Raw genomic sequence first — 15,642 nt, forward strand, 5'->3', positions numbered from 1 at the left:
AAGAAATTTCAAAAAACCAATTCAAATCATTAAAATGCACTAAACTTTCATCATTATCATATGTTTGATTATAAGAATCGATTTTGAATGCCTTTGCGATATTTTTCTAAAGCACATTTCTGGAGGTCACTACCATAAAACAAAAACAATTTGCAGTTTATTAGGCTTTTCTGTTAGTGCAATCTATTATAAACAGGTAGTCGATGTTATTGCATTTGTGATAATACCAATACCGAATTCTGTAAGGTTTTATGTCGTTATGGGGAAATGTGTTTCCCCTTCACTGAAATCTTCAATCATATAAATACATAAATAAATTGTCAGAATCTTCTCTTCATTCCTATTTTTTAAGAAAACTTTGTAAACCCGTTATGCCATATCTCACTTGCACGTGTCATTAGTTGCAATTTGTGTGTGCCATGTTCTTTGTTATTGATTGCAGAAGGGAACAGGTATCCTGTGTGTTATCAGACACTCAGCCTAAAACAATGATGGATCCAATATCTCTCTAATACAGAAGATTTAGGAGAAGTCTGGTTGGCCTGCCTCCCTAAAATCCACTCATGCACACCTTCTCAATGGTAAGCCCTGTTATGTCACTTAGGTGGCAACGAACGTGTAGAGTGGTTCTCTCAAGACGCCTGGGCAGCGTGAAGAGGAAAAGACCAAACCTTCCAGCATATGACAACATGACAAAACAAATGGCCCTCAGTCCCCAGCAGCTTTCACTCCCCCTCTTACGGCAGTGAGAGGATCAGAGTGGAAGCAGAGGGTGCTAAGAATCTCTGGGTACGACCAGGCTGCCATGCATGGAAACTGAACTTGGCCTGTTTTACGTAAGATCACTCATCTGTGAAGACAGGATATTAGAGCTAGAAAAGGAATTAGAAAATGTGAATTGGAATATCATCAATTTAGCTGAAACAAGAAGAAGAAATGAATCACTTATAAGTTTATCAAGTGGAAATCTGCTGTACACCAATCGAAACAGTGAAAGGAGTGAAGGTGGAGTTGGGTTTCTGGCCCATAAAGATTTTAAAAACAACATTTTGGAATTCAAAAGTACATCACCAAGGGTGTCCAGAATAATACTCAAGATTTCTAAGAGGTACAAGCTAAAGGTTATAATGATTTATGCGCCAACATCGAGCCATGATGATGAAGAGGCTGAAGAAATGTACACCGAAATTGAGTCTCTAGATGAGCAGAAAACCCACTACACTATTATTATGAGGGACTTCAATACTAAGGTCGGAAAAAGACAAAACAGCGCAGAAAGGGGAACTATAGGAAATTTTGGAATTGGTGAAAGAAATGAAAGAGGCGAAAGACTTGTGGAATTTGCAGAATCTCAAGGATTGTCAGTAATGGACACTTCTTTCAAGAAAAGGGTGAAGAGAAAGTGGACATGGAAGAGTCCAAATAGATTAACAACTAATGAAATCAACTTCATCCTCACTAACGGAAGATATACTGTGAATGATATTACCGTCCTGAATAAGGTAAATGTTGGAAGTGATCACAGAATGGTAAGATGTACACTTGATATAGATGTAAGAAAGGAAAGGAAAAAAACTGACTCGAGTAAATAATACAAAGGTCTTTGAGATAACAAAAGAGGAGAAAAAGCAGTATGTACTGGAACTTAGAATAAGTTTGAGCTTCTGCAGACTGCTCGAGACCAAGATATCGACAAGGAATATTACAACTTTCTAGAAGTGATAAAGCCCAAGAAACCTATAGGAAAAAAGAAATTCAAAGAAGAAAAAATTAGTCCAGAAACACTTGTCATGATGAATCAAAGACGACAAATGAAAAGCAAGAAAAACACCGACAGGGAGAAAACTGAGTATACTGAGTTATGCAAAGCCATTAGAAAGAGACTCAGAGAGGACATAAGAAGATTTAACACAAGAAAAGTAGAACAAGCATTAAGGGAAAACAAAGGATTTAAATCAGCAGCCATGAGCAGTAATACAGAAAGACAAAATGATACCGAAACTGAAGAATAGCGATGGTGTACTTATAAACAGCAGAGAAGGCATAATTCAAATAGCAGAAGACTACTATAGAGAATTACACAAGGAGCGAGGGAATAATGCCAGCAGTGGGGAAGATGGATTACAAATTAGCAACACATACGACATAAACGATATTCTTCCTGATGAGGTAGAACATGCATTGAAGAAAATGAAGAATCAGAAAGCCCCGGGGGAAGATGATGTTACTGTAAAGTTGTTAAAATTGGGAGAAAGAGACATAACACAAAAACTGGCAAGGCTCTTCACAAAGTGCATTAGAAAAGATGTGATGCCTAAGCAGTGGAATAATGCAATTATAGTTTTGCTGCATAAGAAAGGAGATAAATCAGAAATTGGAAATTATAGACCAATTAGCTTGTTATCCCACATCTACAAGTTGTTCACAAGGGTTATTACTAACAGATTAGAAAGAATTCGTGATGAGAATCAACCGAAAGAGCAAGCTGGCTTTAGGACAGGATTCTCAACTATGGATCACTTTCACGTAATATCACAGCTAATGGAGAAAGCAAATGAATATAAAACACCATTATGCCTGGCATTTGTGGATTATGAAAAGGGATTTGACTCCATACAGCATAAGGCAATGTTTCGGGCACTGGAAAGACAAAGCATAGATACCCCACATATTATGATTTTGAAGAAAATATATGAGAGTGCTACCTCCTTTATTAGACTAGACAAAGACAGTAGTAAATTTAAAATCGAGAAAGGAGTTCGACAAGGAGACACAATATCTCTGAAGCTGTTTACTGCTACTCTTGAGGAAGCTTTCAAAAGATTAGACTGGTTGCAGAAAGGAGTCAGTGTGAACGGAGAGTACCTAAACCATTTACAATTTGTAGATGACATTGTGGTCATAAGCCACGATCCCAAAGAATTAGAGGAAAATCTTAATCAGTTATGCAAAGTTAGTAACGATTTTGGACTAAAGATGGATATGGCTAAAACAAAAGTAATGATGAACAAGTATGCTACAGAAAGGGAAATAATGACTGAAGGAGCAGTAATTGAAAAGGTGGAGTCATATACTTATCTGGGACAAGTCATTAGCTGTAATAACGATAAATGGCTGGAAGTCAAGAAAATAATAAATTTTGGATGGATAGCATTCAGGAAATATAGTCACATACTGAAGAGCAATATCCCAGGTTGTCTGAAACGTAAAATAATGAACCAATGTATACTCCCCACAATGACTTATAGAAGTGAAACTTGGGCACTCACCAAAAGAATGGAAGAGAAGCTGAGAACTACAAAGCGAAGGATGGAACGATTTATATTGGGAATCAGACTGTTAGATAAGAAGAGAAACACATGGATTAGGCAGCAAACTCAAGTAATGGACATTCTTATCAAAACTAAAGAACTGAAATGGTCTTGGGCAGGACACATAGCTCGAAGACATGATGACAGATGGACTAAGAAAATAACAGAATGGTACCCAAGAGGAGTTAAAAGAAAACTGTATTAAGAATTTGCAGATAAAGGAACCACTAGGTGGCAGTGATCACAGTGTACTGATGTGGGATTTACTTAAAGATTTAATTACCATCAGGGGTAAAGGAAAGGGTTTTTGCTTCTGTAAAGGTGAGTACAGTGGTTTCCGACAGTTTTTAAATTCTGTACAGTGGGATCAACTGACGATGTTACCAACAGTAAATTCTAAGTGGGAAGCATTCAAGTAATTAATCGTGAAAACTACTAAAAGTTTCACACCTATTAAGAAATATTGTTCAAGGTTTAGGCCTAAATGGTTATCAAATGAACTAGACTCGTAACAGAGAAGAAAAATGCATGGGATGCATATAAATTATCGAGCGACTCAGAAGCCTATGGCAGATATAAGCTAGTCTGTAATCAGGTCACAAAGTAGGTTAGGAAGGCAAAGGCAGATTACAAGAAATCCTTGGCAAAAGATGCTAAGAAAAACAGCAAGGATTTCTTTACTTATATAAACTCTAAAAGGAAGGGGATGAATCTGATTGGTCCACTTGACATCGATGGTTCGACTGTTGATGATCCTGCTCAGATAGCAAACAAACTGAGTGAGTATTTTGCATCTACATTTACACATGAGGAGTTATTAAGGTTTGAAAATGGCAGAAAGTTATCAAATTGTAGCAGGATACTTAATGATTTTGTAATAACTGAAAGCAAAGTGGAGGAGAAATTGTTGAAGTTAAACATAAGAAAAGCAGACATTGCTCCTTAAAGCTCTTCAAACAGAGAAGTTTTTCCTGATTTATTTTCTGCTTTATTAGTTTAAATTGTCATATTAACTTATTTTCTAGAGTAGCTTTATAGTAGAGTTTATTATAGAGTAGCTTCCTAGTTACGATACTTAGTTTAAAGTTTAACTTAGACAGATATTTCGTAGATATTACTTAGTATCGGTAACGGTATCAAATCCACGTGTCACAAATTGAACGAGAGGTCTTTTAACCAAATTTAGTCGATTTATTAACCAATTGTTATATCAAATTATCTTCTATAAGTAGATTATAGACCTAGTCAGGATCCTTAGTTTCTTCTAAATTGAGATAGCGAGATTTCGAAGCTAATCAATACTTACGAGTCCGTAGAAATACCGTTCGTGAATTTCCGCCATTTTTATACAATAACATAAGCTTAGTGTAGTATACTGCATAATATAATATTGTCAATTAATCAGTAAATCTATTAATCTTGATAAACTTTATTGTCAATTAAATTGTATTCTTAACTCTATAAATATAAATAACGACTTAATCGTAACAAATAATTAATACATAACTATAGTGGTACACGTGATACGGAAGTTGTATAAAGGGAACACTAGATACCGAAAAAAAAAAAAAAAAAAAATATATATATATATATATATATATATATATATATATATATAACATAACTGTTTTGGGATATAACTTAAGGATTTAATTTTTGTTTTTAATTTTATTGAATTAAATTGGAATCATGACTCTGACCAGAGCAGCAAAGCAAAAGGCTCAAGCTAATGGGAGTGCTGTGGTTCAGGGGAGAACTGAGGGGGGCAGTTGCCCTCTGAATCACAGTCTATTAAAATGCACTGTTTGCTTGATGTTTGCGGAGCAGTCGGGTACGGGACATGATACTGCCAAGGGGGGTGTCTTTGTGTGTGCACGATGTAAGGAGTGCAAGGAAATCAGGCGACAACTCAGCGTTGTTATGGGCCTTTATGAGACCTTGAAGGACAGGGTGGATGCCCTCGAAGGAAATAAATTGAGGGGCCCATCAAGCTCTCAGCTGCCCACATCAACGCCAGAGCTTGCACTTGGTCATCAGGCAACACAGGGGCAGCCCCCTAGGCAGAATGCGCTGGTTCCACAGGAACTAGTAGTTGTTGGTGACTCTATTGTCAGGGAAACGGGGAACATGCTTTGTAAAAAGGATAGGTGGAATAGGACCAGGGTATGTCTGCCAGGGGCAAAGGTTGATGACGTTGTAGAGTGGATTTCATCTTTTAAGGGCACAAAAGGTGATATAGTTGTGCACGTTGGCACTAATGATATTAAGAGTAGGAGACCGGCGGAATTACTTAGCAAGTACAGGTCACTGTTGAAAAAAAGCCGTGAATTAGGGTTGAACTTGAAAGTGTCTGCAATTCTGCCCAGACACGATAGGAGGGAGTATATGATGAGAGCCTTGTCGATCAATTCGGCCCTGGAAAGATTGTGCAAGGCTCAAGGGGTAGAATTTTTTTCAGCCTGGACTGTACTTGTTAACAGGAGAGATTGCTTCTACAGGGATGGGATACACTTAAATAGAAAGGGTGCAAGAATATTTGCTGATGCTATCGAGGCAGTGTTAGGTGGGTCGGAAAACTGCTAGCTTGGGGGGAGACAAAGACCATTAGATTGACAGTAGCCACTGGCAGAGGTGAAAGAGACTCTTCACTGCTTCTATTAGAATGAGCAGAAGCCTGAAAAACAAGATGCATGATATTTCAGAGACTGCTGGAAGCCATTGCGGTACAAGTAAACACATGGGTTGTGTTAGGGTAGCTAAGAATAGAAAGTATTGCTCAAAACATCAAAGGCAGATATTGTTGGGATATCAGAGACGTGGTGTCACACAGATATAAGTAATGCGGAACTGGAATTTGGGGAATACAATGTATATAGAAAGGATAGACAGGACAGGAGGGGAGGAGGGGTTATGCTATTAATTAAGAAACACATAAAGTCAAAGGAAGTGAAGCCAGTTGACATCGATGGACAGGGCAGTGTCAAGTCAGTTTGGTGTGACATAAGCATAGGGAAATCAAAATTGAGAGTAGGAGTGTGCTATAGGCCTAATGACTCTGATGAGTATAATAATATATTGTACAGGGAAATAGAGTGGGCCAGTAAATCAGAGAGTCTTATAATGGGGGATTTTAATTTCCCAGATATTGACTGGAATTTGTGGGTTGGTCACTCGCACACTAGCAAGGCTTTTGTGCATTTATTGGATGATTGTTTTCTACATCAGCATGTTCGTGAGGCAACAAGAGGGAGCAATACTCTTGATCTGATTATCAGTAGTGATTCTTCATGCATTAAGAACCTGCAGATAAATGAACCACTAGGTGGCAGTGATCACAGTGTGTTGAAGTGGGATTTACTCAAGGAGGTAACTACCATCAAAGGTAAAGGGAAGGGTTTTTGTTTTCGTAAAGGCGACTATGATGGTCTGAGACAGTATTTAAATTCTATACAGTGGGACCAACTGATAATGTTACCAACAGCAAACTCAAAATGGGAAGCATTCAAGGAACTAATCTTGGTGGCTACCAGGCTTTACATACCAACTAAGAAATATTGTTCAAGGTTTAGGCCTAAATGGTTGTCAGATGGACTAATGAGACATGTGGCAGAGAAGAAAAATGCATGGGATACATACAAATTAATGGGTGACATGGAAGCCTATGATAGATATAAGTTGGTCTGTAACCAAGTCACAAACGAGATTAGGCAGGCAAAGGCTGATTACGAAAAATCCTTGGAAAAGGATGCAAAGAAAAACAGAAAAGAGTTCTTTACATATTTAAACTCAAGAAGGAAAGGGATGAATCAGATTGGTCCACTGGATATTGATGGTTCAACAGTTGAGGATCCTGCTCAGGTGGCTAACAATCTAAACGAGTATTTGGCATCTACATTCACGCATGAGGAGTTATTCAGGAAGGAGAATGATGTAGGTAAAGTAAACATTGGCAGTGAGCTGGATGATTTTGTAATAACTGAGAGGAAAGTGGAGGAGAGATTGTTGAGGATAAACATAAAAAAGGCACCTGGGGTGGATGGGATCTATCCAGTTATATTAAAGGAGGCAGCAAAGGAAGTATGCAAACCCCTAGCCATAATTATGAGAGCTTCTTTGGACTCGGGGGAGGTACCCATAGACTGGAGATGTGCAAATGTAACCCCAATTCACAAAGGAGGATCAAAGGCTGACACAAGTAATTATAGACCTGTTAGTTTAACTTCTGTTCCAGGTAAATTAATGGAGGCACTGGTTAAAGAAGCACTGCAGGATCATCTAGACAAGAATTCAGTTATAGTTCAGACGCAGCATGGTTTTGTTAAGGGCAGGTCTTGCCTGACCAATTTGATTGGATACTATGATGTAGTCACAAAAGAACTGGATGCAGGGAATAACTTTGATATTATATATTTGGATCTTAGAAAGGCTTTTGATACTGTTGCACATGGAAGACTGCTGCACAAATTGGAGCAGTGTGGCATTGGAGGCAAATTGCTGCTATGGATAAGGGGATGGTTGAGTGGCAGGAGACAGAGAGTGGTAATCAATGGACACTGCTCAACGTGGACTAATGTTATTAGTGGAGTTCCTCAAGGTTCAGTGTTGGGTCCATTGTTGTTTTCGGTGTTTATGAATGATATTGATGATGGGATATCAAGTTTAATGTCTAAGTTTGCAGATGATACAAAGGTTGGCAGGGTCGTTAAGGACACTACTGACGCTATGCTGCTGCAACAGGATCTGGAAAGGTTGAACAGATGGGCTGAGAGGTGGCAAATGAAGTTTAACATTGACAAATGTAAAGTACTACATATGGCTAACAGTAACCCCAGAGCAATGTATCAACTCTGCGGTACTACACTGACAGTGGTGGAGAATGAAAAGGACCTGGGGGTAATTGTGCAGGCAGATATGAAGTTCTCTGAGCAGTGCAGACAAGCTGCAAGAGTAGCTCATGGTGTCTTGTCAATGATATACAGGAATTTTTCTAGCAGGGATAAGGAGGTGATTATTCCCTTATATAAGGCAATGGTTAGGCCACATCTTGAGTACTGTATACAGGTCTGGAGGCCTCATTTCAAGAAGGATGTAGAGCTGCTGGAACGGGTACAGAGAAGGGCAACAAGATTAGTAAATGGAACAAAGGGTTGCTCTTACGAAGAAAGGCTTAAGTTTTGCAAATTACAGAGTCTGGAGACTAGGCACCGGCGAGGTGATCTGATAGAGGTGTATAAGGCTTTGAATGGTTTGAGCATGCTCAATGCCAATGGGATTCTTCATCTTTCTCAGAATAATCACCTCAGAGGGCATAAATTCAAATTGAGGAAGGACGGATGTCGGATAGATGTGCGGAAATTTGCCTTTGGCCAGCGGGTGGTTGGTTGGTGGAACCGACTTCCATCACTTGTTGTTGAAGTTGATAGCCTAAACAAATTTAAAGCTCAACTGGACAGGTATTTCGAACGAACGGAGGGGTGAAATGGGAGAGGGTTTTTTTTTTTTTTTTTGGCTGATGCTGAATAAGCTTGCTTTCTTGCATCATATGCCTCTACTAATGCTAATGCTAATGCTAAAGCACCTGGGGTGGATGGGATCTATCCAGTTATATTAAAGGAGGCGGCAAAGCAACTAACCAAACCCTTAGCCATAATTACGCGAGCATCTTTGGATTCAGGGGAGGTCCCCACGGACTGGAGATGTGCAAATGTATCCCCAATTCACAAAGGGGGATCGAAGGGTGACACGAGTAATTACAGACCAGTTAGTTTAACTTCTGTTCCGGATAAAATAATAGAGTCACTGGTTAAAGATGCATTGCAGGATCATCTACACAAGATTGCAGCAATAATTCAGACACAGCATGGGTTTGTTAAGGGAAAGTCTTGTCTGACAAATTTGATAGGATATTATGATGTGGTTACAAAGGAACTGGATGCAAAAAATAGTTTTGATATCATATATTTGGATTTCAGGAAAGCTTTTAACACTGTTGCACATGGAAGACTATTGTACAAATTGGAGCAGAATGGTATTAAGGGTAAGTTGCTACAATGGATAAAAGGATGGTTAAGTGGGAAAAGACAGAGAGTGGTAATCAATGGGTGCTGCTCTTCGTGGACTAATGTTATTAGTGGAGTCCCACAGGGTTCGGTGTTAGGTCCACTGTTGTTTTGTATATTTATCAATGATATTGATGAAGGTATATCAGGCTTATTGTCGAAGTTTGCAGATGATACAAAGGTTGGCAGGGTTGTTAATGACAGTAATGGCAGTGTGCTACTGCAACAGGATCTAGATAATTTGGGCAGATGGGCTAAGAAGGGGTAACTGAAGTTTAACCTTGACAAATGCAAAGTACTGCATATGGGTAGAAGTAACCCCAGAGAAACGTACCAACTATGTGGTACTACACTTAAGGTGGTAGAAAATGAAAAAGACCTGGGAGTAATTGTGCAGTCAGATATGAAGTTTTCTGAGCAATGCAGACAGGCTGCCAGGGCAGGTCATGGGGTTTTGTCAATGATATATAGGAATTTTGCTAGCAGGGAGAAGGAGGTGATTGTCCCTCTGTATAAGGCAATGGTCAGGCCATGCCTTGAGTACTGCGTACAGGTCTGGAGGCCTCATTTTAGGAAGGATGTAGATTTACTTGAGCGTGTACAGAGAAGGGCAACAAGATTGGTGAGGGGAATGAAGGGATCCTCTTACCAAGAGAGGCTTAAGTTCTGCAAATTGCAGTGGCTGGAGACTAGGCACCTGCGGGTGATCTGATTGAGGTATATAAGGCCTTGAACAGGTTGAGCATGCTGAATTCTGATGGGATCCTTCCACTTGTTCAGATTACCAACTTAAGGGGGCATAAATTCAAATTAAGAAAAGACAGATGTAGAATAGATGTGTGGAAATTTGCCTTTAGCCAGCAGGTGGTTAATTGCTGGAACAAACTTCCATCTGTCATTGTGGAAGTTGACAGGTTAAATAAATTTAAGGAGGAACTGGACAGGCATTTGGAGGGAATGGTGTGATTTTTTTATTTTATTTTTTTTATTTATTTATTTTTTTTTTTTTGGCTGATGCTGCATAAGCTCTATGCAGTTGCTTTCTTGCATCACATGCCACTACTACTACTACAAAGGCAGAGATGGACAGATGAAATTCATGAGTTTGTGGGTAGTAAATGGATGGCTAGTGCTCAAAACAGAAGGAACTGGAAAGTTGCTGGAGAGGCCTTCATCCTACAGTGGATTGAAAATGGCTGATGATGATAATCTTTTTTTTTAGTTTTAAATTTTAAAACCAAAAAAAAATGTCAGTGAACAGATATATCAATTAGATTACAGTATTAATTAATCTAGGTACATGAGTATAAATTTATTTTTATTTTGCTAACCTCTCAAAAATATTCTTCCGATTTTCACATATCATTTAATAGTAAGGTGTATATATATCTATTTTCTTTTCTAAAATTTATTTTCCAAAACTATTTTCTTTGTTTTTTTCTTGCACTAAAAGCTATGCATAATTGCTGCAGCTTAAAAAACAGAATTGACTGATATAAACATCAAGGGACGATGAATATATCTCCTGTTCTTGAAATATTGATTCATAAAGGAAGTTCACTGATGATTTTTTTTTTAAAGAGGAGTATTTCCATTTGCAATGGGAATACTCCTCAGCCTACAAGTAATTTTTGGGGGATTTTTTACCACCAGAAAGTGCGATTCAAGGTGTCATCGTCAGTTAGACCTCGAGCTATCATGCACTCCTGTACTCAATCTATCCATATCCTCTTAGGTATTCTCCTTCCTGGAGGTCTCCATTCCAGGATTGCCTTTGTATATGTGGTTTCCTGCATCAGTTTTACATGTCGATACCATTTTAAATGCTTCACTTCAATAGAAGCAATGATATCCTTTTTTGTCTTTGATTTCAGGGGAGGGAGAATTCAACCCATAAATGAAGCAGCAACGAAATTGATCTATTATTTAGTTTAAAATTATATAGTGAAAAAATACTACTTTTCTTCCTAGTGCATTTGAAGAAAAGAAAGATTTAAATAATTGCACATGCAACAGTATATTTAATTTTTTTCCCCTTAACTATAGAATACTGAACTTAAAACCGGGGCCTGTTTCCTTTGATTACATAATAAATGGGATATTTTTTCCTGTTACCGAAACTCACTCTCAGTCATCCCCCTGGATCTAACACTGATCTTAAGAATGTTACCCCCGTCCGATTGATACCTATTCTCATATTCCTAATATGGTACCTCATCATTAGAACTGTTAAACATAATATATTTAATATATTATATTTAATATATATTTAACATAATATATTGTATATGTTATCATCATATTATACTTAAAATATTTTTATAATATATTATTTTTTTATTATATTTTTATATACTTTTCAAATAATTTTTTTTTTTTTTCAGCGTCACTTCAATTGTACATTTAAATAAATAAAAAACTTCAGTTGCAAGTAATTTAGAAATATGATTCTTACTGATCTCGGCAATAAGAACAGAGAGAGAGAGAGAGAATAGGGTATCCTCTTCTATACCTTCATACAATTCTAAGGAAGTGGCACTACAGTGAAAGCGATCTTTCTACCAAATGCACGTCAGCGTACCACTTTCCATACATTTGTAAAATGCTAGAGAATTGGCACTACACTGGAGGTATCCATTCTAGGATTTCCTTTGCATATGTGGTTTCTTGCCTCCATTTTACATATCAAACCATTTTAAACACTTCTCTTCAATAGAGGCAATTATATCCTTTTTCGCTTCCATTTTCACTCTTATGTCTTCATTCCGTGTTCTGTCCCTCCTAGAAGTTCTTGCTGAGCATCTCCAAAAATCCATTTCTGTTGAGAGCAATTTGTTTTCTCGTCACCTTTAAAAGTCCAGATCTGAGCTACATATAATAAAACACTTTGTACTATCGTTTGAAATTTAAGTTTCTTTGTTTCATTATTTAGAATATTTGTGCTCCATAAAACAGAATTTAACAAGCCAATTGCGATTCTGCCGTCAGTAATTCTCTCACTGATTTCTGCTTGGGATCACCCGTTGCTTTGTAAGATAGTATTTGAATTTATCGACTAGTTTAATTTGGAAACCTTTGATGTTTAGAATGTGTCCTGATCCTGAAGACATTTCAGTCTTGCTAAAATTGAAGACCACACCGTTTGTATTCCTTGTAACAGTTTACAACATGTGTAGCCTGCATCTTCTGTATCTTGCACAACCACACCACCTTCGTAAATGAATTGTTTTCACAGATATTTAATAACAACAAAAGAAAATTATAATTACATATTCATTCAAACAAGGAAAAGAAATTCATCAATAATTGGTCACAGCTTTCATCTGGGACAAGCATGATTTAATCTAGGACTGGCAAACAGCACCGGATCAAGGTATTTCAGCACCCATTTTTAAGTATATACTGTATATATTTAAGTATATACTGTGTATATATATTATACAGTATGAATCAGAGCTGTACTACTCAATATGTTCTGTGTTGATAATAATCTCGATATAGTTCTACGCACTATATTGAGGAGTTTACCTCAATATAGTGCGTAGAACACTTCCCTATGATACCTTCCAGAAATTAAAACGGAAAAAACGAAAAAAACCGACAACTTACCGGTACATTAGAGTAAAATATAAATAATCGATTTAACACAATTCAAATCAATTTAAAACAATTAAAATCAAATTAACGCAATTAAAAGAATCTAATGAAAATATTCAAAACGATTTTCCTTCCTGAAGCTGACAATGCTTTTCGACCGTATGTCGTGATCACAGGAATGAAAATTACCGAATCGAGTTAAACCTGATACTTAAATAGAGATTATTTGTCTTCACACATGCTCGTAAAGGTCCACGCATCGGAGATCAAACCGAATTCTCTTGTAATTTAATTTCAATGATTTCTGCAATTAATAGTCGCGTATAATTACGTTGAACGGTAAGTATTTTGACCTTGTTAAATAAAAAAGTGTTTTTCGTTAATGGCATGAAAGGCGCTGCTGAACGAGAAGCACAAACTGAGGCTTCATGTTGATTTACACGAATATTAAGAGAAAATTGGGTTGAACCTTGATAAGTCACAATCACCGCAAGAAATGTTGTATACCAGATCATTAATTTGTGTTGCGAATGCTGAAAGAACTGAGCAATTGTTCAGTATAGTGTGTAACTTCCGTATTGGCCTAGCTACCATTTTAAATTTGGTATCTTTAAAGAATCTGTTAAGCTGTTTGTGCCACTGTTCAACATATGGGACAGAAATAAAGTATTTTTTGATATTACTATTGTTGATTGGTGTAGTATTTTGTATCCTATCCTTAGCTTGTACCCTAATTCGGTTTATTGTGGTAATGGAATAACCCCTGTTTAAGAATCTCCTAGTTAATATTTGTATTTCTGAGTCCAAAGCAGAATCCATCGTTGAATATTTATAGGCATTAAGAAATTGACTAAAGATAATCGATCTTTTGTAGGTGAACGGGTGATAGCTATTATAATGTAGAAGCATACCGATGTTTGTAGGTTTTCGATAGATGCTAAATTGTATTTTGTTCGAATCCCGGGTAAGCGTGAAATTTAGAAAGTTTAATGACTTTGTATCCGTATCTTCCCTTTCCAATGTAAATTTGAGTCTAGAATGAATATTATTAAACGAATGTAAAATGTCTTGGATAGTATTACCATCGGTAATAACTAGAACATCGTCTAAATACCTCCCTAGTATGTAATATGGGTTCGAAAAGGTGTCAAATGTATCAATCGTTGAGAGATAGATCTCTGATATTAAGCCACTCAGGCTCAAACCCATAGGTAATCCAAAAATTTGTTTGTACACCTTGTCTCAAAAGGTGATGTAGTTAGCCTCAACTAACAGTTTAATTAAGTGAAAAATTTCCTTAATGGGTAGCTTCGTATAATTAATCGGTGTCGAGTTTTTATTTAACATATCCCAAATAATATCTAATGTGTATTCAACGTTTACATTCGTATATTCTAGTTATTACTGATAGTAATACTATCCAAGACATTTTACATTCATTTAATAATATTCATTCTAGACTCAAATTTACATTGAAAAGGGAAGATACGGATACAAAGTCATTAAACTTTCTAAATTTCACGCTTACCCGGGACTCGAACAAAATACAATTTAGCATCTATCGAAAACCTACAAACACCAGCATGCTTTTACATTATAATAGCTATCACCCGTTCACCTACAAAAGATCGATTATCTTTAGTCAATTTCTTAATGCCTATAAATATTCAACGACGGATTCTGCTTTGGACTCAGAAATACAAATATTAACTAGCAGATTCTTAAACAGGGGTTATTCCATTACCACAATAAACCAAATTAGGGTACAAGCTAAGGATAGGATACAAAAAACTACACCAATCAACAATAGTAATATCAAAAAATACTTTATTTCTGTCCCATATGTTGAACAGTGGCACAAACAGCTTAACAGATTCTTTAAAGATACCGAATTTAAAATTGTAGCTAGGCCAATAAGGAAGTTACACACTATACTGAACAATCGCTCGGTTCTTTCAGCGTTCGCAACACAAATTAATGATCTGGTATACAACATTTTTTGCGGCGATTGCGACTCGTCTTATCAGGGTTCAACCCAATTTTCTCTTAATATTTGTGTAAATCAACATGAAGCCTCAGTTCGTTCAGCAGCATCAGAATTAGCCTTTCATGCCATTAAAGAAAAACATATTTTTTTATTTAACGAGGCCAAAATACTCAACGTTCAACGTAATTATACGCGACTATTAATTGCAGAAACCGTTGAAATTAAATTACACGAGAATTCGGTTAATGTTCGGCGGCCATATTTGATCTCCGATGCGTGGACCTTTACGAGCATGTGCGAAGACAAATAATCTCTATTTAAGTATCAGGTTTAACCCGATTCGGTAATTTTCATTCCTGTGATCACGACATACGGTCGAAAAGCATTGTCAGCTTCAGGAAGGAAAATCGTTTTGAATATTTTCGTTAGATTCTTTTAATTGCGTTAATTTGATTTTAATTGTTTTAAATTGATTTTTAAACGATTTTTTCGTTTTAATTTCTGGAAGGTATCATAGGGAAGTGTTCTACGCACTATATTGAGGTAAACTCCTCTTATTATTTTACTAATATATATTATACATATGTTTTTTTTTTTTTTTTTTTTGCTTCATTGTTCTGTTTTTTGGCACCACGGGCAAGGACCCTGTTAACCCGTACCTTGATCAGGTACTGCTGGCAAATCAGTA

The 15,642-nt window shown here is 36.9% G+C and overlaps 1 protein-coding gene across 1 annotated transcript in view; it reads right to left on the reverse strand.

The window, feature by feature from the left end:
- wcd (U3 small nucleolar RNA-associated protein 18 homolog wicked) overlaps positions 1 to 15,642 on the reverse strand; it is a 207,887-nt gene that overhangs the window by 179,914 nt on the left and 12,331 nt on the right. The window lies entirely within an intron of this gene.

The sequence above is a fragment of the Mastigoproctus giganteus genome, chromosome 8, assembly GCF_048544385.1.
Source record: "Mastigoproctus giganteus isolate SK-2022 chromosome 8, ASM4854438v1, whole genome shotgun sequence".
Lineage (NCBI taxonomy): Eukaryota > Metazoa > Arthropoda > Arachnida > Uropygi > Thelyphonidae > Mastigoproctus > Mastigoproctus giganteus.